At 39.4% G+C, this 26,827-nt stretch overlaps 1 protein-coding gene across 1 annotated transcript in view; it reads right to left on the reverse strand.

The window, feature by feature from the left end:
- LOC143284234 (sodium/mannose cotransporter SLC5A10-like) overlaps positions 1 to 26,827 on the reverse strand; it is a 129,485-nt gene that overhangs the window by 72,256 nt on the left and 30,402 nt on the right. The gene's annotated exons all lie outside the window — the stretch shown is intronic.

The raw sequence follows: 26,827 nt of genomic DNA on the forward strand, positions 1-26,827 counted from the left end.
GTCAGACTGGGAGGTGGGAGCAGAAAGACGGACATACAAAGAATTGATGATTTCCGTCTCAGTATATTTTTGTGTAATGTTCTCTCTCTCTCTCTTCCTCTATGTATATCTGTATGTATACATGTGTGTGTGTGTGTGTGTGTGTGTGTGTGTGTGTGTGTGTGTGTGTGTGTGTGTGTGTGTGTGTGTGTGTGTGTGTGTTTGCGCGCGTGTGTTTGTGTCAAAAAACCAAAGTCAAAATGGTTTAATTTGTTTGGCCTTTTAGCCTATACAAATGGAAATCATTTTTCATGAGTGCTTCTTTTCTCACTGAATATACTGTACGCAAATTTACCTGTATTATAGCGACGCGCTCTCCCTGGGGAGAGCAGCCCGAATTTCACACAGAGAAATCTGCTGTGATAAAAAGAAATACAAATACAAATAATCTCACATCGACCTCACATCAACTAGAGATGAGTAATGTTTGGGCTGTACAATGACGAATGTCTATAGTATTTACCAGACATGAGCTGAGCATGCACATCAGTGTTCTTTGGGCACACGAACACAAGAATGCAGTTCTGTTTCAGGAGTGTCCAGAGGAAAAGGGCAAGTTACCCTTCGATGCACATTCACCACATAAAAATTCAAAAGGTGAACATAATGACATAGTACCAGTTCTGACGGATAGTAAGACATGTAATCACATGAAATTACAGGCGTAATGACAACGTCTGGCAGTACGTTCAATATATATTAAAGCATGTGTGTGTTTCAATGGCAGAATGCCAATCTTATGAGAAACGATCAATCAGGCGCTGTTTAAATAACGCGATGAATGCCTTCACATTCACAACAGACGGAGCTTCCCATACTATTTCGAAGCCAAATATGTTGATCTTATTTCTGATTTTATATGCTCATGCATGTTGAATAATTCTGTCAATTTAAAGACAAAAGTATAGAATAAGTTATTTCTTTTTAGGGTATGTGGGATCATCCATTCAAACACTTCGCAATCAAAATGTTTTTCATAAATGCCAGCTTTAAGAGGATATCTGCCCAATTCTCAACATACCTTATGTTTTAGAGTTATTTGGCTTAACACCTAAAAAAACGCTTCACAGATGACAAGTGCACATTTTTCAATGATATTGCGGCTGTTCGTTATGAGAGAGAGAACCAGTTCTGGAATTTAATTCATCAGAAATAATCAATCATCGCATCCTTAATGACTACCAATTAAATCTTTTCTAACAGGGAAGTACCATTGTAAATGTCAGTATCTTCATAATACTCTCTCTCTCTCTCTCTCTCACACACACACACACACACAGAAACGAGGAAATGACAAAAGCGCATATGCTTGCGTGATTCATGGCATGATATCTATATTCAAACGTGCGTATTTGTGAATAAGCTTATGGTATATAAATATTTTTTTCCATTCATTTATCTATTTGTTTATATGATCATATATTCATTTATTCAACGAATCATTTATTTATCTATCTATTTATTTGCTTATTTATCTGTTTATTTATTTATTTTTTCATTCATTTCTTTAATCCTTTATTTATTCAGAGCTCTTCCTGGTATTCTCACCAACAATAACTTTTCTTCTATTTCGTTGTGAAGACCAGCCACTTAACTCCCCTCCTCTTTCCGCTCTTCTGTAAAGAAGGTGAATCTGTTGGCAATCATGTGACCTCACAGCTTCCCTTGAGGCTTCACTTTCCTGGGAAATTACGCGATCGCTTTTGATGTCGAAAGAATAAAGTTGATTTCTCTCGTTATCAAAACTGATTATGGTTCTTAATTTAAAACTCTCTTTTCTTTTCTTTGCATCACATTCTTTGATCGAATTGAAATCTGGGCTTAAGAGAAATGAATTATATAATTATGACTGTCTGCGTTTTATCATTTACGAACATGAAATACTGTGTTTATAGTTATGATGAATAAGTATTCAATTTATCTAAGATCCAGAGTTAAAATTTAACATAGAGAATAAAAATGTTTCCTTCACATTCAGACCTCCCTCTCTTTTTTCCCTTTCTCTCTTCTATCTCTCACTCTCCCCCTCCCTCTCTCCCTCCCTCCTCACTTCTCTTTCTCTCTCCCTCTCCAACCCAACCCAAACATACCACCTCCCCAAAACATAAGCGTTGGATACCCCTTTCGCGCGCGCACACACAGACACACATAGACACACAGACACAGACACACATACACACACACACACACACAGGAATTAAATTGTGAAGTAATATTGATAGGTATAATTTTTGGCAGGTTTTTCCTTGAAACTGTCAAAAACGAAATTAAGTGGGTTTAACTGTTGAAATGAAGTATGTGTCAAATGTTACGGATGAAAAAATTTATGTCCAGAGGGACAGAGGTCGTCGACACGACACCGCCGCTGCCAGTGGGTTCGAGACAGATGGAGCCTCCGACGCTGACAGGTGAGGCATTACTATCTAAATGAGACTATACTTTAAACCAGAAATGATGTGGATTTCAGGAAGTGTAACATAGCTTTGACTCACTTGAAAATTATATCAGTCAGCATGGGAAGAACCAGCACAAACATAGGCTCTGCAGATGACATAAAATTTCTGGCAGGTAGCCAACAGGAACTCGTGATACAAGTGTCTGTAATCCATTAAAAAAAAAAGAAACAACATGCATACTTACATTCTTAAAACGCTGAATCAGAAGGAAATGTCGTGATTCTGCCATGGCACTTCCTGATGATGAACAGCAAGAAATAAGTCGCCAAATACAGAAATGGGTGCTAAGGACAGTGATACGGACCTGTGAACTCCTTACTGAGCTATGTTAGTGACCAGTTCGCCATGGAATGCAACTGGTGTGATGGAGACATTTGCAATTTAGTGATGCTTGCAACCTCTGTGGGATGAAAATCAAAAGTGAACGATGTCTCTAGAGAAAACAAATATGTCAGGAAATGTTAATAATGAATGCTAGCAAATGCAATGATAAACGCCAACTGTTACTAGAAGACATTTATAAAAATGATGCACTAGTTGTCAAAATGATCCAATATGCAGCACTATACACCAATAATGTTTTAGCATAACTATTGTTTTGTAAGCTCAACCATTGGCTTTATTTGATATATTTTTGCTTGCAAAAAGCCCCTTTCCCTTTCCCAAGATCCCAGAGAGCCCTGACACCATTCATGTTTAAATAATTTGACAGTCTTAAATGTATTTGACCATTTGTATGTGGGCATGTTATCAGGGATCTGTGACATGAACAAGGGACTTCATGAGGCCTCTGAAAAAGCTAAGTCAACCCTTCCCCCCTTGTCTCTCCATTCTCTCTGTCTCTGTCTTGTCTTGTCTGTCCATGTGCATGTGTGTGTGTGTGTGTGTGTGTGTGTGTGTGTGTGTGCGTGTGTGTGTGTGTGTGTGTGTCCGTCCATTTGTCTCTGTCCCTGGATGGTTGCCCTGAGTGGATGTGTGCACCGAGTTCAGCATGGTGTTGAGCCTAACCCTTCCTAACCCTAACACACTGCACAGTATGGATGCAGTGTGGGTGTGTGTGTGTGGATTGTGAAGAACAAATAAGTGTGGCACGAATGCTCTGAGTTTCCTAGTTTTCAGGCAGCCCACTGAGGACAGCGCCACGACTTGAGAAACACCAGGGCTGAGCAGGACACCACCTGCGGGATCCAGGAACATGGGGCCACCACTACTTCAGGGTGAGGGACTGCTGTCAAAATCAGGTCTTGTGCCTTGACTAGATGTAAAGACAGACAAGACAGTAAGGCACTCCTATCAAAATCAGACTGTACTTAACCCCTTCACTGCCACAGTAAATAACCCTTTTAATTACACATACTTAACAGTGACCCAACTAGTACAGACTCTGGCATGGGTCTGACATTTCTGCCAGATAGAAAATTTCCTTTTTGGATTGCTGTGTGCCAGGCCTAATTTTAGCTTTTTTGGGGTGGGTTCACCAAAGTTTTCACTGCTCATTCATTTATAGGGGTATCTCAAAGATTTTTGGCATTTTTTCCCCCTCATAGCCTTGGCAGTGAAGTGACGGCATTATGTTGTGATGTTTCCAGTTTTTGTGTTATCCTTGGTAATGTATATTTTAAAAACACACTTTCGGAACATACACTCACACATTCCTGACCATAAAACATCAAACGTACTGGAAAAATGCGTTTTCTTGTACATTTACTGAAATTTAAGCGAAATTGTGTTACTATTAAAATAAGTATCTATCATAAGTGTCAATGACAAAAAAAATATATGTCCAGGGGGACAGAGGGTGCCAACGCCAGCACTGGGGAGGACGCTACCACTGCCAGTGGGTTCCAGACAGATGGAGCCACCGACGCTGACAGGTGAGATATTCCTGTCAAAATCAGACTGTACTTAAAACTAGAAATCATGTGGATTTCTGGAAGTGTAACATAGCTTTGGCTGACTCACTTGAAGATCATGTCAGCAGTCAGCATTGGAAAAACCACCACCACAAACACTGGCTTTGCAGATGACCTTAAATGTCTGGCAGGCAGTGAGCAAGAATTCATCATACAAGTGTGTGTTAACTAATTTAGAAAATGAAATTTGGATAAAGCATGACCTGAATATTTTGTGAACAAATTTGTTTTAGGATTTTTTGACAACTTTGGTGGATTCTGTAAAATGGAATAGAATGCTGGGAGATTACAATGTTAATGAAAATGATAGGATTTAAATCCAAAAGAATCAAAGCAGATTAATCAGTTTTCAGATTTTTTCAAACTACACCTATTTATTTTGGTAAAATAAAAGGAGTTGAATTGTTAGATAATTATAGGTGTAATTTTTGGCTCCTTTTTTCCTTAAAACTGTCAAAAACTGAAAGTAAGCGCGTTTGAGTATTAAAATTATCACTCATAAATGTTACTGACGAAAAAATATATGTCTAGGGGGACAGAGGATACCTACATCGGCATCAGGGAAGACGCTGCTGATGCCAGCGCCCAGGACGCCGCTTCCAGTGGGTTCCTGACAGATGGGGCCACCGACACCAACAGGTGAGGTATTCCTATCAAAATCAGACTGTCCTCGACTAAAAATCGAGTGGATTTCAGCAAGTGTAACCTAGCTTTGACTGATTCACTTGAAGATCGTGTCAGCAGTGGGTATTAGAAGAACCACCGCCGCAAAGACAGGCTTTGCAGATGACCTTAAATGCTTGGCAAGCAGTGAGCAAGAACTCATCGTACAAGTGTCTAACTAATTTAGAAAATGAAACTTCGATCAAGCATTATGTGAATCTTTTGTCAACAAATTTTGAGGATTTTGTGTTATCTTTGGTGGATTTTAAAAAATGGAATAGAATTGTGGGAAATAATAATGGAGATGAAAATGTTAAGAATTTGAATCCAAAAGTATCAAAGCAGATCAGTCGGTTTTCAGATTTTTTCAAACTACGCATGTTCATTAATTTTTGTAAAATAAAAGAAGTTGAATTGATAGATATTCATAGAATATTCCTGAAACTGTCAAAAAGTGAAAGTAAATTAATTATCAGTCATAAATGTTACTGATGAAAAAATATATGTCCAGACAGAGGACGCCAATGCCAGCACCGGGGAGGGTGCTGCCGATGCCAGCACCCAGGACGCCACTGCCAGTCAGTTCGAGAAAGATGGAGCCACCGACGGCGACATGTGAGATATTCCTATCAAAGTCAGACTGTACTTAAACTAGAAATCATGTGGATTTCAGGAAGTGTAACATAGCTTTGATTGACTCATTTGAAGATCATGTCAGCAGTCAGCATTGGAAGAACCACCACAAAGACAGGCTTTGCAGATGACCTAAAATGTCTGGCACGCAGTGAGCAAGAACACATCATTTAAATATCGGTAAATTACTTAAAAACTGAAACTTGGTTAAAACATCACCTGAATCTTTTGTAAACAAATTTCTAGGATTTTGTGTTACCTTTTGTGGATTCTAAAAATGGAAGAGAATGGTGGGAGATTACAATGTAGATGAAAATGTTAGGAATTTAAATCCCAAAGAATCAAAGCAGATTAATCAGTTTTCAGATTTTTTCAAACTACGCATATTTATTTTTGTAAAATAAAAGAAGTTGAAATGTTAGGTAATTATAGGTGTCATTTTTGGCTCTTTTCTCCTTAAAACTGTCAAAAACTGAAAGTAAGAGCGTTTAACTATTGAAATTTATCAGTCATAAATGTTACTGACGAAAAAATGTATGTCGAGGGGGACAGAGGACGCCTACACCAGCATCGGGGAGGACGCTGCCAATGCCAGCACCCAGGACGCCACAGCCGGTTCCAGACAGATGGGGCCACCGACACCGACAGGTGAGATATTCCTATCAAAATTGGACTGTACTTTGACTAAAAATCATGTGGATTTCAGTAAGTGTAAGATAGCTTTGACTAACTTGAGTGACTCACGAGCAGTCAGCACTGGAAGAACCACCACCACAAACACACACTTTGCAGATGACCTTAAATGTCTGGCAGGCAGTGAGCAAGAACTCATTGTACAAGTGTGTGACTAATTTAGAAAATGAAACTGGGATAAAGCATGACCTGAATCTTTTGTAAACAAAATTTGAGGATTTTGACCCAGCTTTGGCAGATTCTATATATGGAATAGAATTGTGGGAGATTACAGAAAAGTTGAAAATGTTTAGAATTTTTATGTAAGATTTTTTAAACCAATGGATATTTATCTTGGCAAAATAAAAGGAATTAAATTGTGAAGTAATATTGATAGGTATAATTTTTGGCAGGTTTTTCCTTGAAACTGTCAAAAACGAAATTAAGTGGGTTTAACTGTTGAAATGAAGTATGTGTCAAATGTTACGGATGAAAAAATTTATGTCCAGAGGGACAGAGGTCGTCGACACGACACCGCCGCTGCCAGTGGGTTCGAGACAGATGGAGCCTCCGACGCTGACAGGTGAGGCATTACTATCTAAATGAGACTATACTTTAAACCAGAAATGATGTGGATTTCAGGAAGTGTAACATAGCTTTGACTCACTTGAAAATTATATCAGTCAGCATGGGAAGAACCAGCACAAACATAGGCTCTGCAGATGACATAAAATTTCTGGCAGGTAGCCAACAGGAACTCGTGATACAAGTGTCTGTAATCCATTAAAAAAAAAAGAAACAACATGCATACTTACATTCTTAAAACGCTGAATCAGAAGGAAATGTCGTGATTCTGCCATGGCACTTCCTGATGATGAACAGCAAGAAATAAGTCGCCAAATACAGAAATGGGTGCTAAGGACAGTGATACGGACCTGTGAACTCCTTACTGAGCTATGTTAGTGACCAGTTCGCCATGGAATGCAACTGGTGTGATGGAGACATTTGCAATTTAGTGATGCTTGCAACCTCTGTGGGATGAAAATCAAAAGTGAACGATGTCTCTAGAGAAAACAAATATGTCAGGAAATGTTAATAATGAATGCTAGCAAATGCAATGATAAACGCCAACTGTTACTAGAAGACATTTATAAAAATGATGCACTAGTTGTCAAAATGATCCAATATGCAGCACTATACACCAATAATGTTTTAGCATAACTATTGTTTTGTAAGCTCAACCATTGGCTTTATTTGATATATTTTTGCTTGCAAAAAGCCCCTTTCCCTTTCCCAAGATCCCAGAGAGCCCTGACACCATTCATGTTTAAATAATTTGACAGTCTTAAATGTATTTGACCATTTGTATGTGGGCATGTTATCAGGGATCTGTGACATGAACAAGGGACTTCATGAGGCCTCTGAAAAAGCTAAGTCAACCCTTCCCCCCTTGTCTCTCCATTCTCTCTGTCTCTGTCTTGTCTTGTCTGTCCATGTGCATGTGTGTGTGTGTGTGTGTGTGTGTGTGTGTGTGTGTGCGTGTGTGTGTGTGTGTGTGTGTCCGTCCATTTGTCTCTGTCCCTGGATGGTTGCCCTGAGTGGATGTGTGCACCGAGTTCAGCATGGTGTTGAGCCTAACCCTTCCTAACCCTAACACACTGCACAGTATGGATGCAGTGTGGGTGTGTGTGTGTGGATTGTGAAGAACAAATAAGTGTGGCACGAATGCTCTGAGTTTCCTAGTTTTCAGGCAGCCCACTGAGGACAGCGCCACGACTTGAGAAACACCAGGGCTGAGCAGGACACCACCTGCGGGATCCAGGAACATGGGGCCACCACTACTTCAGGGTGAGGGACTGCTGTCAAAATCAGGTCTTGTGCCTTGACTAGATGTAAAGACAGACAAGACAGTAAGGCACTCCTATCAAAATCAGACTGTACTTAACCCCTTCACTGCCACAGTAAATAACCCTTTTAATTACACATACTTAACAGTGACCCAACTAGTACAGACTCTGGCATGGGTCTGACATTTCTGCCAGATAGAAAATTTCCTTTTTGGATTGCTGTGTGCCAGGCCTAATTTTAGCTTTTTTGGGGTGGGTTCACCAAAGTTTTCACTGCTCATTCATTTATAGGGGTATCTCAAAGATTTTTGGCATTTTTTCCCCCTCATAGCCTTGGCAGTGAAGTGACGGCATTATGTTGTGATGTTTCCAGTTTTTGTGTTATCCTTGGTAATGTATATTTTAAAAACACACTTTCGGAACATACACTCACACATTCCTGACCATAAAACATCAAACGTACTGGAAAAATGCGTTTTCTTGTACATTTACTGAAATTTAAGCGAAATTGTGTTACTATTAAAATAAGTATCTATCATAAGTGTCAATGACAAAAAAAATATATGTCCAGGGGGACAGAGGGTGCCAACGCCAGCACTGGGGAGGACGCTACCACTGCCAGTGGGTTCCAGACAGATGGAGCCACCGACGCTGACAGGTGAGATATTCCTGTCAAAATCAGACTGTACTTAAAACTAGAAATCATGTGGATTTCTGGAAGTGTAACATAGCTTTGGCTGACTCACTTGAAGATCATGTCAGCAGTCAGCATTGGAAAAACCACCACCACAAACACTGGCTTTGCAGATGACCTTAAATGTCTGGCAGGCAGTGAGCAAGAATTCATCATACAAGTGTGTGTTAACTAATTTAGAAAATGAAATTTGGATAAAGCATGACCTGAATATTTTGTGAACAAATTTGTTTTAGGATTTTTTGACAACTTTGGTGGATTCTGTAAAATGGAATAGAATGCTGGGAGATTACAATGTTAATGAAAATGATAGGATTTAAATCCAAAAGAATCAAAGCAGATTAATCAGTTTTCAGATTTTTTCAAACTACACCTATTTATTTTGGTAAAATAAAAGGAGTTGAATTGTTAGATAATTATAGGTGTAATTTTTGGCTCTTTTTTCCTTAAAACTGTCAAAAACTGAAAGTAAGCGCTTTTAAGTATTAACATTATCACTCATGAATGTTACTGACGAAAAAATATGTCTAGGGGGACAGAGGATACCTACATCGGCATCAGGGAAGACGCTGCTGATGCAAGCGCCCAGGACGCCGCTTCCAGTGGGTTCCTGACAGATGGGGCCACCGACACCAACAGGTGAGGTATTCCTATCAAAATCAGACTGTCCTCGACTAAAAATCGAGTGGATTTCAGCAAGTGTAACCTAGCTTTGACTGATTCACTTGAAGATCATGTCAGCAGTGGGCATTAGAAGAACCACCGCCGCAAAGACAGGCTTTGCAGATGACCTTAAATGCTTGGCAAGCAGTGAGCAAGAACTCATCGTACAAGTGTGTAACTAATTTAGAAAATGAAACTTCGATCAAGCATTATGTGAATCTTTTGTCAACAAATTTTGAGGATTTTGTGTTATCTTTGGTGGATTTTAAAAAATGGAATAGAATTGTGGGAAATAATAATGGAGATGAAAATGTTAAGAATTTGAATCCAAAAGTATCAAAGCAGATCAGTCGGTTTTCAGATTTTTTCAAACTACGCATGTTCATTAATTTTTGTAAAATAAAAGAAGTTGAATTGATAGATATTCATAGAATATTCCTGAAACTGTCAAAAAGTGAAAGTAAATTAATTATCAGTCATAAATGTTACTGATGAAAAAATATATGTCCAGACAGAGGACGCCAATGCCAGCACCGGGGAGGGTGCTGCCGATGACAGCACCCAGGACGCCACTGCCAGTCAGTTCGAGAAAGATGGAGCCACCGACGGCGACATGTGAGATATTCCTATCAAAGTCAGACTGTACTTAAACTAGAAATCATGTGGATTTCAGGAAGTGTAACATAGCTTTGATTGACTCATTTGAAGATCATGTCAGCAGTCAGCATTGGAAGAACCACCACAAAGACAGGCTTTGCAGATGACCTAAAATGTCTGGCACGCAGTGAGCAAGAACACATCATTTAAATATCGGTAAATTACTTAAAAACTGAAACTTGGTTAAAACATCACCTGAATCTTTTGTAAACAAATTTCTAGGATTTTGTGTTACTTTTTGTGGATTCTAAAAATGGAAGAGAATGGTGGGAGATTACAATGTAGATGAAAATGTTAGGAATTTAAATCCCAAAGAATCAAAGCAGATTAATCAGTTTTCAGATTTTTTCAAACTACGCATATTTATTTTTGTAAAATAAAAGAAGTTGAAATGTTAGGTAATTATAGGTGTCATTTTTGGCTCTTTTCTCCTTAAAACTGTCAAAAACTGAAAGTAAGAGCGTTTAACTATTGAAATTTATCAGTCATAAATGTTACTGATGAAAAAATGTATGTCGAGGGGGACAGAGGACGCCTACACCAGCATCGGGGAGGACGCTGCCAATGCCAGCACCCAGGACGCCACAGCCGGTTCCAGACAGATGGGGCCACCGACACCGACAGGTGAGATATTCCTATCAAAACTGGACTGTACTTTGACTAAAAATCATGTGGATTTCAGTAAGTGTAAGATAGCTTTGACTAACTTGAGTGACTCACGAGCAGTCAGCATTGGAAGAACCACCACCACAAACACACACTTTGCAGATGACCTTAAATGTCTGGCAGGCAGTGAGCAAGAACTCATTGTACAAGTGTGTGACTAATTTAGAAAATGAAACTGGGATAAAGCATGACCTGAATCTTTTGTAAACAAAATTTGAGGATTTTGACCCAGCTTTGGCAGATTCTATATATGGAATAGAATTGTGGGAGATTACAGAAAAGTTGAAAATGTTTAGAATTTTTATGTAAGATTTTTTAAACCAATGGATATTTATCTTGGCAAAATAAAAGGAATTAAATTGTGAAGTAATATTGATAGGTATAATTTTTGGCAGGTTTTTCCTTGAAACTGTCAAAAACGAAATTAAGTGGGTTTAACTATTGAAATGAAGTATGTGTCAAATGTTACGGATGAAAAAATTTATGTCCAGAGGGACAGAGGTCGTCGACACGACACCGCCGCTGCCAGTGGGTTCGAGACAGATGGAGCCTCCGACGCCGACAGGTGAGGCATTACTATCTAAATGAGACTATACTTTAAACCAGAAATGATGTGGATTTCAGGAAGTGTAACATAGCTTTGACTCACTTGAAAATTATATCAGTCAGCATGGGAAGAACTAGCACAAACATAGGCTCTGCAGATGACATAAAATTTCTGGCAGGTAGCCAACAGGAACTCGTGATACAAGTGTCTGTAATCCATTAAAAAAAAAAGAAGAAACAACATGCATACTTACATTCTTAAAACGCTGAATCAGAAGGAAATGTCGTGATTCTGCCATGGCACTTCCTGATGATGAACAGCAAGAAATAAGTCGCCAAATACAGAAATGGGTGCTAAGGACAGTGATACGGACCTGTGAACTCCTTACTGAGCTATGTTAGTGACCAGTTCGCCATGGAATGCAACTGGTGTGATGGAGACATTTGCAATTTAGTGATGCTTGCAACCTCTGTGGGATGAAAATCAAAAGTGAACGATGTCTCTAGAGAAAACAAATATGTCAGGAAATGTTAATAATGAATGCTAGCAAATGCAATGATAAATGCCAACTGTTACTAGAAGACATTTATAAAAATGATGCACTAGTTGTCAAAATGATCCAATATGCAGCACTATATACCAATAAAGTTTTAGCATAACTATTGTTTTGTAAGCTGAACCATTGGCTTTATTTGATATATTTTTGCTTGCAAAAAGCCCCTCTCCCTTTCCCAAGATCCCAGAAAGCCCTGACACCATTCATGTTTAAATAATTTGACAGTCTTAAATGTATTTGACCATTTGTATGTGGGCATGTTATCAGGGATCTGTGACATAAACAAGGGACTTCATGAGGCCTCTGAAAAAGCTAAGTCAACCCTTCCCCCCTTGTCTCTCCATTCTCTCTGTCTCTGTCTTGTCTTGTCTGTCCATGTGCATGTGTGTGTGTGTGCGTGTGTGTGTGTGTGTGTGTGTGTCCGTCCATTTGTCTCTGTCCCTGGATGGTTGCCCTGAGTGGATGTGTGCACCGAGTTCAGCATGGTGTTGAGCCTAACCCTTCCTAACCCTAACACACTGCACAGTATGGATGCAGTGTGTGTGTGTGTGTGGATTGTGAAGAACAAATAAGTGTGGCACGAATGCCCTGAGTTTCCTAGTTTTCAGGCAGCCCACTGAGGACAGCGCCACGACTTGAGAAACACCGGGGCTGAGCAGGACACCACTGCGGGATCCAGGAACATGGGGCCACCACTACTTCAGGGTGAGGGACTGCTGTCAAAATCAGGTCTTGTGCCTTGACTAGATGTAAAGACAGACAAGACAGTAAGGCACTCCTATCAAAATCAGACTGTACTTAACCCCTTCACTGCCACAGTAAATAACCCTTTTAATTACACATACTTAACCGTGACCCAACTAGTACAGACTCTGGCAGGGGTCTGACATTTCTGCCAGATAGAAAATTTCCTTTTTGGATTGCTGTGTGCCAGGCCTAATTTTAGCTTTTTTGGGGTGGGTTCACCAAAGTTTTCACTGCTCATTCATTTATAGGGGTATCTCAAAGATTTTTGGCATTTTTTCCCCCTCATAGCCTTGGCAGTGAAGTGACAGCATTATGTTGTGATGTTTCCAGTTTTTGTGTTATCCTTGGTAATGTATATTTTAAAAACAACACACTTTCGGAACATACACTCACACATTCCTGACCATAAAACATCAAACGTACTGGAAAAATGGGTTTTCTTGTACATTTACTGAAATTTAAGCGAAATTGTGTTACTATTAAAATAAGTATCTATCATAAGTGTCAATGACAAAAAAATATATGTCCAGGGGGACAGAGGGTGCCAACGCCAGCACTGGGGAGGACGCTACCACTGCCAGTGGGTTCCAGACAGATGGAGCCACCGACGCTGACAGGTGAGATATTCCTGTCAAAATCAGACTGTACTTAAAACTAGAAATCATGTGGATTTCTGGAAGTGTAACATAGCTTTGGCTAACTCACTTGAAGATCATGTCAGCAGTCAGCATTGGAAAAACCACCACCACAAACACTGGCTTTGCAGATGACCTTAAATGTCTGGCAGGCAGTGAGCAAGAATTCATCATACAAGTGTGTGTTAACTAATTTAGAAGATGAAATTTGGATAAAGCATGACCTGAATATTTTGTGAACAAATTTGTTTTAGGATTTTTTGACAAGTTTGGTGGATTCTGTAAAATGGAATAGAATGCAGGGAGATTACAATGTTAATGAAAATGATAGGATTTAAATCCAAAAGAATCAAAGCAGATTAATCAGTTTTCAGATTTTTTCAAACTACACCTATTTATTTTGGTAAAATAAAAGGAGTTGAATTGTTAGATAATTATAGGTGTAATTTTTGGCTCTTTTTTCCTTAAAACTGTCAGAAACTGAAAGTAAGTGCGTTTGAGTATTAAAATATCACTCATAAATGTTACTGACGAAAAAGATATGTCCTAGGGGGACAGAGGATACCTACATCGGCATCAGGGAAGACGCTGCTGATGCAAGCGCCCAGGACGCCGCATCCAGTGGGTTCCTTACAGATGGGGCCACCGACACCAACAGGTGAGGTATTCCTATCAAATCAGACTGTACTCGACTAAAAATCGAGTGGATTTCAGCAAGTGTAACCTAGCTTTTGACTGATTCACTTGAAGATCGTGTCAGCAGTGGGTATTAGAAGAACCACCGCCGCATAGACAGGCTTTGCAGATGACCTTAAATGCTTGGCAAGCAGTGAGCAAGAACTCATCGTACAAGTGTCTAACTAATTTAGAAAATGAAACTTCGATCAAGCATTATGTTGAATCTTTTGTCAACAAATTTTGAGGATTTTGTGTTATCTTTGGTGGATTTTAAAAAATGGAATAGAATTGTGGGAAATAATAATGGAGGTGAAAATGTTAAGAATTTGAATCCAAAAGTATCAAAGCAGATCAGTCGGTTTCAGATTTTTTCAAACTACGCATGTTCATTAATTTTTGTAAAATAAAAGAAGTTGAATTGATAGATATTCATAGAATATTCCTGAAACTGTCAAAAAGTGAAAGTAAATTAATTATCAGTCATAAATGTTACTGATGAAAAAATATATGTCCAGACAGAGGACGCCAATGCCAGCACCGGGGGGAGGGTGCTGCCGATGCCAGCACCCAGGACGCCACTGCCAGTCAGTTCGAGAAAGATGGAGCCACCGACGGCGACATGTGAGATATTCCTATCAAAGTCAGACTGTACTTAAACTAGAAATCATGTGGATTTCAGGAGTGGTAACATAGCTTTGATTGACTCATTTGAAGATCATGTCAGCAGTCAGCATTGGAAGAACCACCACAAAGACAGGCTTTGCAGATGACCTAAAATGTCTGGCACGCAGTGAGCAAGAACACATCATTTAAATATCGGTAAATTACTTAAAAACTGAAACTTGGTTAAAAACATCACCTGAATCTTTTGTAAACAAATTTCTAGGATTTTGTGTTACCTTTTGTGGATTCTAAAAATGGAAGAGAATGGTGGGAGATTACAATGTAGATGAAAATGTTAGGAATTTAAATCCCAAAGAATCAAAGCAGATTAATCAGTTTTCAGATTTTTTCAAACTACGCATATTTATTTTTGTAAAATAAAAGAAGTTGAAATGTTAGGTAATTATAGGTGTCATTTTTGGCTCTTTTCTCCTTAAAACTGCCAAAAACTGAAAGTAAGAGCGTTTAACTATTGAAATTTATCAGTCATAAATGTTACTGACGAAAAAATGTATGTCGAGGGGGACAGAGGACGCCTACACCAGCATCGGGGAGGACGCTGCCAATGCCAGCACCCAGGACGCCACAGCCGGTTCCAGACAGATGGGGCCACCGACACCGACAGGTGAGATATTCCTATCAAAACTGGACTGTACTTTGACTAAAAATCATGTGGATTTCAGTAAGTGTAAGATAGCTTTGACTAACTTGAGTGACTCACGAGCAGTCAGCATTGGAAGAACCACCACCACAAACACACACTTTGCAGATGACCTTAAATGTCTGGCAGGCAGTGAGCAAGAACTCATTGTACAAGTGTGTGACTAATTTAGAAAATGAAACTGGGATAAAGCGTGACCTGAATCTTTTGTAAACAAAATTTGAGGATTTTGACGCAGCTTTGGCAGATTCTATATATGGAATAGAATTGTGGGAGATTACAGAAAAGTTGAAAATGTTTAGAATTTTTATGTAAGATTTTTTAAACCAATGGATATTTATCTTGGCAAAATAAAAGGAATTAAATTGTGAAGTAATATTGATAGGTATAATTTTTGGCAGGTTTTTCCTTGAAACTGTCAAAAACGAAATTAAGTGGGTTTAACTATTGAAATGAAGTATGTGTCAAATGTTACGGATGAAAAAATTTATGTCCAGAGGGACAGAGGTCGTCGACACGACACCGCCGCTGCCAGTGGGTTCGAGACAGATGGAGCCTCCGACGCTGACAGGTGAGGCATTACTATCTAAATGAGACTATACTTTAAACCAGAAATGATGTGGATTTCAGGAAGTGTAACATAGCTTTGACTCACTTGAAAATTATATCAGTCAGCATGGGAAGAACCAGCACAAACATAGGCTCTGCAGATGACATAAAATTTCTGGCAGGTAGCCAACAGGAACTCGTGATACAAGTGTCTGTAATCCATTAAAAAAAAAAAGAAACAACATGCATACTTACATTCTTAAAACGCTGAATCAGAAGGAAATGTCGTGATTCTGCCATGGCACTTCCTGATGATGAACAGCAAGAAATAAGTCGCCAAATACAGAAATGGGTGCTAAGGACAGTGATACGGACCTGTGAACTCCTTACTGAGCTATGTTAGTGACCAGTTCGCCATGGAATGCAACTGGTGTGATGGAGACATTTGCAATTTAGTGATGCTTGCAACCTCTGTGGGATGAAAATCAAAAGTGAACGATGTCTCTAGAGAAAACAAATATGTCAGGAAATGTTAATAATGAATGCTAGCAAATGCAATGATAAACATCAACTGTTACTAGAAGACATTTATAAAAATGATGCACTAGTTGTCAAAATGATCCAATATGCAGCACTATACACCAATAATGTTTTAGCATAACTATTGTTTTGTAAGCTCAACCATTGGCTTTATTTGATATATTTTTGCTTGCAAAAAGCCCCTTTCCCTTTCCCAAGATCCCAGAGAGCCCTGACACCATTCATGTTTAAATAATTTGACAGTCTTAAATGTATTTGACCATTTGTATGTGGGCATGTTATCAGGGATCTGTGACATGAACAAGGGACTTCATGAGGCCTCTGAAAAAGCTAAGTCAACCCTTCCCCCCTTGTCTCTCCATTCTCTCTGTCTCTGTCTTGTCTTGTCTGTCCATGTGCATGTGTGTGTGTGTGTGTGTGTGCGTGTGTGTGTGTGTCCGTCCATTTGTCTCTGTCCCTGGATGGTTGCCCTGAGTGGATGTGTGCACCGAGTTCAGCATGGTGTTGAGCCTAACCCTTCCTAACCCTAACACACTGCACAGTATGGATGCAGTGTGTGTGTGTGTGTGTGGATTGTGAAGAACAAATAAGTGTGGCACGAATGCCCTGAGTTTCCTAGTTTTCAGGCAGCCCACTGAGGACAGCGCCACGACTTGAGAAACACCGGGGCTGAGCAGGACACCACCTGCGGGATCCAGGAACATGGGGCCACCACTACTTCAGGGTGAGGGACTGCTGTCAAAATCAGGTCTTGTGCCTTGACTAGATGTAAAGACAGACAAGACAGTAAGGCACTCCTATCAAAATCAGACTGTACTTAACCCCTTCACTGCCACAGTAAATAACCCTTTTAATTACACATACTTAACCGTGACCCAACTAGTACAGACTCTGGCAGGGGTCTGACATTTCTGCCAGATAGAAAATTTCCTTTTTGGATTGCTGTGTGCCAGGCCTAATTTTAGCTTTTTTGGGGTGGGTTCACCAAAGTTTTCACTGCTCATTCATTTATAGGGGTATCTCAAAGATTTTTGGCATTTTTTCCCCTCATAGCCTTGGCAGTGAAGTGACAGCATTATGTTGTGATGTTTCCAGTTTTTGTGTTATCCTTGGTAATGTATATTTTAAAAACAACACACTTTCGGAACATACACTCACACATTCCTGGCCATAAAACATCAAACGTACTGGAAAAATGGGTTTTCTTGTACATTTACTGAAATTTAAGCGAAATTGTGTTACTATTAAAATAAGTATCTATCATAAGTGTCAATGACAAAAAAATATATGTCCAGGGGGACAGAGGGTGCCAACGCCAGCACTGGGGAGGACGCTACCACTGCCAGTGGGTTCCAGACAGATGGAGCCACCGACGCTGACAGGTGAGATATTCCTGTCAAAATCAGACTGTACTTAAAACTAGAAATCATGTGGATTTCTGGAAGTGTAACATAGCTTTGGCTGACTCACTTGAAGATCATGTCAGCAGTCAGCATTGGAAAAACCACCACCACAAACACTGGCTTTGCAGATGACCTTAAATGTCTGGCAGGCAGTGAGCAAGAATTCATCATACAAGTGTGTGTTAACTAATTTAGAAAATGAAATTTGGATAAAGCATGACCTGAATATTTTGTGAACAAATTTGTTTTAGGATTTTTTGACAACTTTGGTGGATTCTGTAAAATGGAATAGAATGCTGGGAGATTACAATGTTAATGAAAATGATAGGATTTAAATCCAAAAGAATCAAAGCAGATTAATCAGTTTTCAGATTTTTTCAAACTACACCTATTTATTTTGGTAAAATAAAAGGAGTTGAATTGTTAGATAATTATAGGTGTAATTTTTGGCTCTTTTTTCCTTAAAACTGTCAAAAACTGAAAGTAAGCGCGTTTAAGTATTAAAATTATCACTCATAAATGTTACTGACGAAAAAATATATGTCTAGGGGGACAGAGGATACCTACATCGGCATCAGGGAAGACGCTGCTGATGCAAGCGCCCAGGACGCCGCTTCCAGTGGGTTCCTGACAGATGGGGCCACCGACACCAACAGGTGAGGTATTCCTATCAAAATCAGACTGTACTCGACTAAAAATCGAGTGGATTTCAGCAAGTGTAACCTAGCTTTGACTGATTCACTTGAAGATCATGTCAGCAGTGGGCATTAGAAGAACCACCGCCGCAAAGACAGGCTTTGCAGATGACCTTAAATGCTTGGCAAGCAGTGAGCAAGAACTCATCGTACAAGTGTCTAACTAATTTAGAAAATGAAACTTCGATCAAGCATTATGTGAATCTTTTGTCAACAAATTTTGAGGATTTTGTGTTATCTTTGGTGGATTTTAAAAAATGGAATAGAATTGTGGGAAATAATAATGGAGATGAAAATGTTAAGAATTTGAATCCAAAAGTATCAAAGCAGATCAGTCGGTTTTCAGATTTTTTCAAACTACGCATGTTCATTAATTTTTGTAAAATAAAAGAAGTTGAATTGATAGATATTCATAGAATATTCCTGAAACTGTCAAAAAGTGAAAGTAAATTAATTATCAGTCATAAATGTTACTGATGAAAAAATATATGTCCAGACAGAGGACGCCAATGCCAGCACCGGGGAGGGTGCTGCCGATGCCAGCACCCAGGACGCCACTGCCAGTCAGTTCGAGAAAGATGGAGCCACCGACGGCGACATGTGAGATATTCCTATCAAAGTCAGACTGTACTTAAACTAGAAATCATGTGGATTTCAGGAAGTGTAACATAGCTTTGATTGACTCATTTGAAGATCATGTCAGCAGTCAGCATTGGAAGAACCACCACAAAGACAGGCTTTGCAGATGACCTAAAATGTCTGGCACGCAGTGAGCAAGAACACATCATTTAAATATCGGTAAATTACTTAAAAACTGAAACTTGGTTAAAACATCACCTGAATCTTTTGTAAACAAATTTCTAGGATTTTGTGTTACCTTTTGTGGATTCTAAAAATGGAAGAGAATGGTGGGAGATTACAATGTAGATGAAAATGTTAGGAATTTAAATCCCAAAGAATCAAAGCAGATTAATCAGTTTTCAGATTTTTTCAAACTACGCATATTTATTTTTGTAAAATAAAAGAAGTTGAAATGTTAGGTAATTATAGGTGTCATTTTTGGCTCTTTTCTCCTTAAAACTGTCAAAAACTGAAAGTAAGAGCGTTTAACTATTGAAATTTATCAGTCATAAATGTTACTGACGAAAAAATGTATGTCGAGGGGGACAGAGGACGCCTACACCAGCATCGGGGAGGACGCTGCCAATGCCAGCACCCAGGACGCCACAGCCGGTTCCAGACAGATGGGGCCACCGACACCGACAGGTGAGATATTCCTATCAAAATTGGACTGTACTTTGACTAAAAATCATGTGGATTTCAGTAAGTGTAAGATAGCTTTGACTAACTTGAGTGACTCACGAGCAGTCAGCATTGGAAGAACCACCACCACAAACACACACTTTGCAGATGACCTTAAATGTCTGGCAGGCAGTGAGCAAGAACTCATTGTACAAGTGTGTGACTAATTTAGAAAATGAAACTGGGATAAAGCATGACCTGAATCTTTTGTAAACAAAATTTGAGGATTTTGACCCAGCTTTGGCAGATTCTATATATGGAATAGAATTGTGGGAGATTACAGAAAAGTTGAAAATGTTTAGAATTTTTATGTAAGATTTTTTAAACCAATGGATATTTATCTTGGCAAAATAAAAGGAATTAAATTGTGAAGTAATATTGATAGGTATAATTTTTGGCAGGTTTTTCCTTGAAACTGTCAAAAACGAAATTAAGTGGGTTTAACTATTGAAATGAAGTATGTGTCAAATGTTACGGATGAAAAAATTTATGTCCAGAGGGACAGAGGTCGTCGACACGACACCGCCGCTGCCAGTGGGTTCGAGACAGATGGAGCCTCCGACGCCGACAGGTGAGGCATTACTATCTAAATGAGACTATACTTTAAACCAGAAATGATGTGGATTTCAGGAAGTGTAACATAGCTTTGACTCACTTGAAAATTATATCAGTCAGCATGGGAAGAACTAGCACAAACATAGGCTCTGCAGATGACATAAAATTTCTGGCAGGTAGCCAACAGGAACTCGTGATACAAGTGTCTGTAATCCATTAAAAAAAAAAGAAACAACATGCATACTTACATTCTTAAAACGCTGAATCAGAAGGAAATGTCGTGATTCTGCCATGGCACTTCCTGATGATGAACAGCAAGAAATAAGTCGCCAAATACAGAAATGGGTGCTAAGGACAGTGATACGGACCTGTGAACTCCTTACTGAGCTATGTTAGTGACCAGTTCGCCATGGAATGCAACTGGTGTGATGGAGACATTTGCAATTTAGTGATGCTTGCAACCTCTGTGGGATGAAAATCAAAAGTGAACGATGTCTCTAGAGAAAACAAATATGTCAGGAAATGTTAATAATGAATGCTAGCAAATGCAATGATAAACGCCAACTGTTACTAGAAGACATTTATAAAAATGATGCACTAGTTGTCAAAATGATCCAATATGCAGCACTATATACCAATAATGTTTTAGCATAACTATTGTTTTGTAAGCTCAACCATTGGCTTTATTTGATATATTTTTGCTTGCAAAAAGCCCCTCTCCCTTTCCCAAGATCCCAGAAAGCCCTGACACCATTCATGTTTAAATAATTTGACAGTCTTAAATGTATTTGACCATTTGTATGTGGGCATGTTATCAGGGATCTGTGACATGAACAAGGGACTTCATGAGGCCTCTGAAAAAGCTAAGTCAACCCTTCCCCCCTTGTCTCTCCATTCTCTCTGTCTCTGTCTTGTCTTGTCTGTCCATGTGCATGTGTGTGTGTGTGTGTGTGTGTGTGTGTGTGTGTGTGTGTGTGTGTCCGTCCATTTGTCTCTGTCCCTGGATGGTTGCCCTGAGTGGATGTGTGCACCGAGTTCAGCATGGTGTTGAGCCTAACCCTTCCTAACCCTAACACACTGCACAGTATGGATGCAGTGTGTGTGTGTGTGTGTGGATTGTGAAGAACAAATAAGTGTGGCACGAATGCCCTGAGTTTCCTAGTTTTCAGGCAGCCCACTGAGGACAGCGCCACGACTTGAGAAACACCGGGGCTGAGCAGGACACCACCTGCGGGATCCAGGAACATGGGGCCACCACTACTTCAGGGTGAGGGACTGCTGTCAAAATCAGGTCTTGTGCCTTGACTAGATGTAAAGACAGACAAGACAGTAAGGCACTCCTATCAAAATCAGACTGTACTTAACCCCTTCACTGCCACAGTAAATAACCCTTTTAATTACACATACTTAACCGTGACCCAACTAGTACAGACTCTGGCATGGGTCTGACATTTCTGCCAGATAGAAAATTTCCTTTTTGGATTGCTGTGTGCCAGGCCTAATTTTAGCTTTTTTGGGGTGGGTTCACCAAAGTTTTCACTGCTCATTCATTTATAGGGGTATCTCAAAGATTTTTGGCATTTTTTCCCCCTCATAGCCTTGGCAGTGAAGTGACAGCATTATGTTGTGATGTTTCCAGTTTTTGTGTTATCCTTGGTAATGTATATTTTAAAAACAACACACTTTCGGAACATACACTCACACATTCCTGACCATAAAACATCAAACGTACTGGAAAAATGGGTTTTCTTGTACATTTACTGAAATTTAAGCGAAATTGTGTTACTATTAAAATAAGTATCTATCATAAGTGTCAATGACAAAAAAATATATGTCCAGGGGGACAGAGGGTGCCAACGCCAGCACTGGGGAGGACGCTACCACTGCCAGTGGGTTCCAGACAGATGGAGCCACCGACGCTGACAGGTGAGATATTCCTGTCAAAATCAGACTGTACTTAAAACTAGAAATCATGTGGATTTCTGGAAGTGTAACATAGCTTTGGCTGACTCACTTGAAGATCATGTCAGCAGTCAGCATTGGAAAAACCACCACCACAAACACTGGCTTTGCAGATGACCTTAAATGTCTGGCAGGCAGTGAGCAAGAATTCATCATACAAGTGTGTGTTAACTAATTTAGAAAATGAAATTTGGATAAAGCATGACCTGAATATTTTGTGAACAAATTTGTTTTAGGATTTTTTGACAACTTTGGTGGATTCTGTAAAATGGAATAGAATGCTGGGAGATTACAATGTTAATGAAAATGATAGGATTTAAATCCAAAAGAATCAAAGCAGATTAATCAGTTTTCAGATTTTTTCAAACTACACCTATTTATTTTGGTAAAATAAAAGGAGTTGAATTGTTAGATAATTATAGGTGTAATTTTTGGCTCTTTTTTCCTTAAAACTGTCAAAAACTGAAAGTAAGCGCGTTTAAGTATTAAAATTATCACTCATAAATGTTACTGACGAAAAAATATATGTCTAGGGGGACAGAGGATACCTACATCGGCATCAGGGAAGACGCTGCTGATGCAAGCGCCCAGGACGCCGCTTCCAGTGGGTTCCTGACAGATGGGGCCACCGACACCAACAGGTGAGGTATTCCTATCAAAATCAGACTGTACTCGACTAAAAATCGAGTGGATTTCAGCAAGTGTAACCTAGCTTTGACTGATTCACTTGAAGATCATGTCAGCAGTGGGCATTAGAAGAACCACCGCCGCAAAGACAGGCTTTGCAGATGACCTTAAATGCTTGGCAAGCAGTGAGCAAGAACTCATCGTACAAGTGTCTAACTAATTTAGAAAATGAAACTTCGATCAAGCATTATGTGAATCTTTTGTCAACAAATTTTGAGGATTTTGTGTTATCTTTGGTGGATTTTAAAAAATGGAATAGAATTGTGGGAAATAATAATGGAGATGAAAATGTTAAGAATTTGAATCCAAAAGTATCAAAGCAGATCAGTCGGTTTTCAGATTTTTTCAAACTACGCATGTTCATTAATTTTTGTAAAATAAAAGAAGTTGAATTGATAGATATTCATAGAATATTCCTGAAACTGTCAAAAAGTGAAAGTAAATTAATTATCAGTCATAAATGTTACTGATGAAAAAATATATGTCCAGACAGAGGACGCCAATGCCAGCACCGGGGAGGGTGCTGCCGATGCCAGCACCCAGGACGCCACTGCCAGTCAGTTCGAGAAAGATGGAGCCACCGACGGCGACATGTGAGATATTCCTATCAAAGTCAGACTGTACTTAAACTAGAAATCATGTGGATTTCAGGAAGTGTAACATAGCTTTGATTGACTCATTTGAAGATCATGTCAGCAGTCAGCATTGGAAGAACCACCACAAAGACAGGCTTTGCAGATGACCTAAAATGTCTGGCACGCAGTGAGCAAGAACACATCATTTAAATATCGGTAAATTACTTAAAAACTGAAACTTGGTTAAAACATCACCTGAATCTTTTGTAAACAAATTTCTAGGATTTTGTGTTACCTTTTGTGGATTCTAAAAATGGAAGAGAATGGTGGGAGATTACAATGTAGATGAAAATGTTAGGAATTTAAATCCCAAAGAATCAAAGCAGATTAATCAGTTTTCAGATTTTTTCAAACTACGCATATTTATTTTTGTAAAATAAAAGAAGTTGAAATGTTAGGTAATTATAGGTGTCATTTTTGGCTCTTTTCTCCTTAAAACTGTCAAAAACTGAAAGTAAGAGCGTTTAACTATTGAAATTTATCAGTCATAAATGTTACTGACGAAAAAATGTATGTCGAGGGGGACAGAGGACGCCTACACCAGCATCGGGGAGGACGCTGCCAATGCCAGCACCCAGGACGCCACAGCCGGTTCCAGACAGATGGGGCCACCGACACCGACAGGTGAGATATTCCTATCAAAACTGGACTGTACTTTGACTAAAAATCATGTGGATTTCAGTAAGTGTAAGATAGCTTTGACTAACTTGAGTGACTCACGAGCAGTCAGCATTGGAAGAACCACCACCACAAACACACACTTTGCAGATGACCTTAAATGTCTGGCAGGCAGTGAGCAAGAACTCATTGTACAAGTGTGTGACTAATTTAGAAAATGAAACTGGGATAAAGCATGACCTGAATCTTTTGTAAACAAAATTTGAGGATTTTGACCCAGCTTTGGCAGATTCTATATATGGAATAGAATTGTGGGAGATTACAGAAAAGTTGAAAATGTTTAGAATTTTTATGTAAGATTTTTTAAACCAATGGATATTTATCTTGGCAAAATAAAAGGAATTAAATTGTGAAGTAATATTGATAGGTATAATTTTTGGCAGGTTTTTCCTTGAAACTGTCAAAAACGAAATTAAGTGGGTTTAACTATTGAAATGAAGTATGTGTCAAATGTTACGGATGAAAAAATTTATGTCCAGAGGGACAGAGGTCGTCGACACGACACCGCCGCTGCCAGTGGGTTCGAGACAGATGGAGCCTCCGACGCCGACAGGTGAGGCATTACTATCTAAATGAGACTATACTTTAAACCAGAAATGATGTGGATTTCAGGAAGTGTAACATAGCTTTGACTCACTTGAAAATTATATCAGTCAGCATGGGAAGAACTAGCACAAACATAGGCTCTGCAGATGACATAAAATTTCTGGCAGGTAGCCAACAGGAACTCGTGATACAAGTGTCTGTAATCCATTAAAAAAAAAAAGAAACAACATGCATACTTACATTCTTAAAACGCTGAATCAGAAGGAAATGTCGTGATTCTGCCATGGCACTTCCTGATGATGAACAGCAAGAAATAAGTCGCCAAATACAGAAATGGGTGCTAAGGACAGTGATACGGACCTGTGAACTCCTTACTGAGCTATGTTAGTGACCAGTTCGCCATGGAATGCAACTGGTGTGATGGAGACATTTGCAATTTAGTGATGCTTGCAACCTCTGTGGGATGAAAATCAAAAGTGAACGATGTCTCTAGAGAAAACAAATATGTCAGGAAATGTTAATAATGAATGCTAGCAAATGCAATGATAAACGCCAACTGTTACTAGAAGACATTTATAAAAATGATGCACTAGTTGTCAAAATGATCCAATATGCAGCACTATATACCAATAATGTTTTAGCATAACTATTGTTTTGTAAGCTCAACCATTGGCTTTATTTGATATATTTTTGCTTGCAAAAAGCCCCTCTCCCTTTCCCAAGATCCCAGAAAGCCCTGACACCATTCATGTTTAAATAATTTGACAGTCTTAAATGTATTTGACCATTTGTATGTGGGCATGTTATCAGGGATCTGTGACATGAACAAGGGACTTCATGAGGCCTCTGAAAAAGCTAAGTCAACCCTTCCCCCCTTGTCTCTCCATTCTCTCTGTCTCTGTCTTGTCTTGTCTGTCCATGTGCATGTGTGTGTGTGTGCGTGTGTGTGTGTGTGTGTGTGTGTCCGTCCATTTGTCTCTGTCCCTGGATGGTTGCCCTGAGTGGATGTGTGCACCGAGTTCAGCATGGTGTTGAGCCTAACCCTTCCTAACCCTAACACACTGCACAGTATGGATGCAGTGTGTGTGTGTGTGTGTGGATTGTGAAGAACAAATAAGTGTGGCACGAATGCCCTGAGTTTCCTAGTTTTCAGGCAGCCCACTGAGGACAGCGCCACGACTTGAGAAACACCGGGGCTGAGCAGGACACCACTGCGGGATCCAGGAACATGGGGCCACCACTACTTCAGGGTGAGGGACTGCTGTCAAAATCAGGTCTTGTGCCTTGACTAGATGTAAAGACAGACAAGACAGTAAGGCACTCCTATCAAAATCAGACTGTACTTAACCCCTTCACTGCCACAGTAAATAACCCTTTTAATTACACATACTTAACCGTGACCCAACTAGTACAGACTCTGGCAGGGGTCTGACATTTCTGCCAGATAGAAAATTTCCTTTTTGGATTGCTGTGTGCCAGGCCTAATTTTAGCTTTTTTGGGGTGGGTTCACCAAAGTTTTCACTGCTCATTCATTTATAGGGGTATCTCAAAGATTTTTGGCATTTTTTCCCCCTCATAGCCTTGGCAGTGAAGTGACAGCATTATGTTGTGATGTTTCCAGTTTTTGTGTTATCCTTGGTAATGTATATTTTAAAAACAACACACTTTCGGAACATACACTCACACATTCCTGACCATAAAACATCAAACGTACTGGAAAAATGGGTTTTCTTGTACATTTACTGAAATTTAAGCGAAATTGTGTTACTATTAAAATAAGTATCTATCATAAGTGTCAATGACAAAAAAATATATGTCCAGGGGGACAGAGGGTGCCAACGCCAGCACTGGGGAGGACGCTACCACTGCCAGTGGGTTCCAGAC

This window comes from Babylonia areolata, chromosome 7 (genome assembly GCF_041734735.1).
Source record: "Babylonia areolata isolate BAREFJ2019XMU chromosome 7, ASM4173473v1, whole genome shotgun sequence".
NCBI lineage: Eukaryota > Metazoa > Mollusca > Gastropoda > Neogastropoda > Buccinidae > Babylonia > Babylonia areolata.